Raw genomic sequence first — 3,113 nt, 5'->3', positions numbered from 1 at the left:
GGGGGCGGAGCCTGAGGCTGGAGGCCGCTCTTTAAGCATCCAATAGTGGGTAGGGCCGTGCGTGAAGGGGCGGGGTCAACAGAAACCGCTCGGGAAAAGTCGGGGTAGGGGAGGAGCTGAATTGCCGGAAGGGGTGTGACCATAGAGTGAAAGTCGAAGGAATGGCCTGGGAATGACAGGAGAGGGGTGGAGCTTTGGAATGACAGAGGAGGGGCGGGGCCAGAAGTGACAGGCGAGGAGGCGGGTCGTGGAGTGATGGGGTGTAGCCCGGCTGGAAGTGACAGGAGAGGAGGCAGGGCTGTGGAGTGACCAACTTAGGGTCTTGGAGTGACAGGTGGGGGTTGGGTTAGGGCACCGCGCAGCTGGAGACGGAAACGGCTGGCTAATGAGAGGCGTTGGGTCATCCGTTGTGCACTCAACCGTGGTCTGATTGCACAATTCTGTCACTCCACCGAGTTGGATAACCAGGTGGAGCACAGTTCCTTCTGGGTAACACTCTTCCAAGTCTGCCGCCGAGCAACACCTCTATTCCGTTCTCATGGAAAAATTCCTCCACGATCTTGAGGGCATAGTTCCCGGATATGGCCCTTCCTGCCAACTCGGGTCATTCTGATTCTCTCCCGCCTCTGAGGACATGTTGTCATTTTTTTTTTGTCTCCATAAATCCTCCACCCTGATCTAAAGCACAAGACTCTAAAGAAGACAAGGAGGATCCTTCAGATCTTTGCCAAAAAGTACAAGTTTGCTTTGCACAAAAGGTAAATTCAGGAAAGGAAAGGAGCCACGCATGTTTTTGCACATATGAGGCAGAGGCAGGAGGGATCTCTGAGTTGGAGGTCAGCCTGATCTACAGAGTTCCAGGGCAGCCAGGGCTACACAGAGAAACCACAAAACGAAAGAAAGGAAGGAAGGAAGAAAGAAAGAGAGAGAGAGGGAGGGAGGGAGGAAGGAAGGAAAGAAGGAAGGAAGGAAGGGAGAGAGGAAAGAAGGGAAGGAGGAAAGAAGGAAGGAAGGAAGGAAGAAAGAAAGAAAAGGAGGAAGGGAGGAAGAAGGGGAAAGAAAACTGGGGAAGGAAATTTCACAAAGCAAACAGAAGCTAGATCTTGAAAATACCAAATGCAAAATAAAATAATAAAAATATAAAGAGGAATCATTTGCATTCTTTAAGTCACCTAAGTATACTCCCATCTGCCACAAATTGAGTTTACTTATCTCTGGCTTCCCTCTATCCTCTTAACCCAGTAAGATACCCTCTATCTCCTACCTACAGTTATCACCAAGAAGGGGCCACCTCATCTAACAGTTCACAGACTTGCTGTCAAGACCAGGATCTTTAAATATCTCACTACACCAGTGAATCTGAGGCAGCTCCTGCCTTTTGATCCATACTTGAAGCTTGTGACCCACCTACCCACCTGCTACCTCGATCTTTGTGCAACTTATCATAAGTATAACACACCCTAAGTCAGAAAAATATCTCCTCGTGCTCAGTTATGATCGAGAGTCTACCCGATCCTGAGGGGAGAATCTTGGGGCCCACTAAGTTCATACAGACCTTGTAGAATAGACATAGATCTCAAAGAGAAAACAGCTTCATCAAAGAGACATCAGCTCCTTTGAATAGATACATACTTAATTGAAATTGCACGAACTGTGTTAGGAGGCATAGATTTTTTTCTGGCGGTCTCAAATCCTATGGAAGAGCTCTGCCCCTGCTTACAGGACATGGATGGCATTAATGGGATTGGAAACACAGATTTCCCTCTAGGAGATACAGACTTCACTAACCTTTATGAGAGGGCTCAATCTTCACTGAAGGAGCAGACAACACTCGGGTGACAGATCTCACTTAGTGGGAACGAACTCACTCATGGGAGTAGGAGATCACGGAAACAATGCTCCCTACAGATCTCACTAATAAGATAAGAACCTCCCCGTGGGGAAGATGGCACATATAATTTTGCCTATAGGCCTGAAGAGCATCGTCATCATCTCTTACCTCCAGGGCTCAGCTCTAACCTGCACTCCTTCCTAAGCCTTTCTCCTGTAGCCGTTTGCTATCTGCTGCTGCCTCCTGCTGTCTACAAGTGGCATTGCGGCTCCTGGTGTCCGTAGTAAATACTATAAGAGTTCAAGTCACATTGAGCCTGGAGCTAGGGATTGGGAAAGAAAGGATTATTGTGTATCCACGGCTTCACGAGTCCTATCTCTCTGCCTGTGGGCTGAACAGTAGACGTTTGGACTTGTAGCTTTCATTCTTGAAGCTAGGGTAGCCGTTGCAAGATGGCCTTGGCAGGCACCTTGAGTGCAGGCATGTGTTCTCATTCTTAACATTCCCTTTCTTTTTCTTTCTTCTCTTTCCTTTCTTTTTTCTCCTGATGCTGGAGGTCAAACCTTCACACGGGTGAGCATTCTACCAGAGAGCTACTTCCTAAGCCCTGATCGTACGCCTTTATCCTTCCCATCCACTGTTCTGCTCTGCCACACCGTCAGGACTTCTATTACCTTAGTTCCAGAACCACATCAAGAGCTCTTAAAACGCAGAAGACCATTAAGGTTCCAAAGATCGTGTTCTGGTCTACTGAATTCGTTTCCTGGAGTGGAACCCGAGGATCTAAAGATCCTAAAGTTGGGGTAAGGGACTGTCTTCCATGCTGACACATCAGGGTGGTTCCAGGAGTTTGGGTTTAAAAGAGAAATGTGGGAAATGTCAGGATGCAGAAAAGAATGTGAGATTGAAAGAGGGGCTCAAGAGAGGTCTGCAGATGAAAAAGCACTCGGGATGGAGCAGGGGTTGGCGCTTTGAAAGGACTCTAGGAGGTAAGGTGAAGTCAAAGTCGTAAGTCTGGGGTGAGTAGTCTGAGCTGGGTGGGAGCGCTAGTCTGAGCTCAGAGGAAGAGAATCTTGGTGCCCACAGAGAGGTTTGGGTCCAAGAAAGAGAATAGATCAAAAAAAAAAAAAAAAACATCTGAAGTCAAAGTGGAGTTTGCAATCAGAAGTCAGTCTGTGGTCCTAGGAGCGTATGGGATCTGAGCGGGACTCAGACTGGAAGAAGGAAAGACCAGGGACTGCATGAGGAGCCCAGAGTAGCATCCTCTTCCCGGCAACCTTCC

The sequence above is a fragment of the Microtus pennsylvanicus genome, chromosome 2 (genome assembly GCF_037038515.1).
Source record: "Microtus pennsylvanicus isolate mMicPen1 chromosome 2, mMicPen1.hap1, whole genome shotgun sequence".
Classification (NCBI taxonomy): domain Eukaryota; kingdom Metazoa; phylum Chordata; class Mammalia; order Rodentia; family Cricetidae; genus Microtus; species Microtus pennsylvanicus.
The sequence above is the reverse complement of the archived record's forward strand: the minus strand, read 5'-3'. Positions refer to the sequence as shown.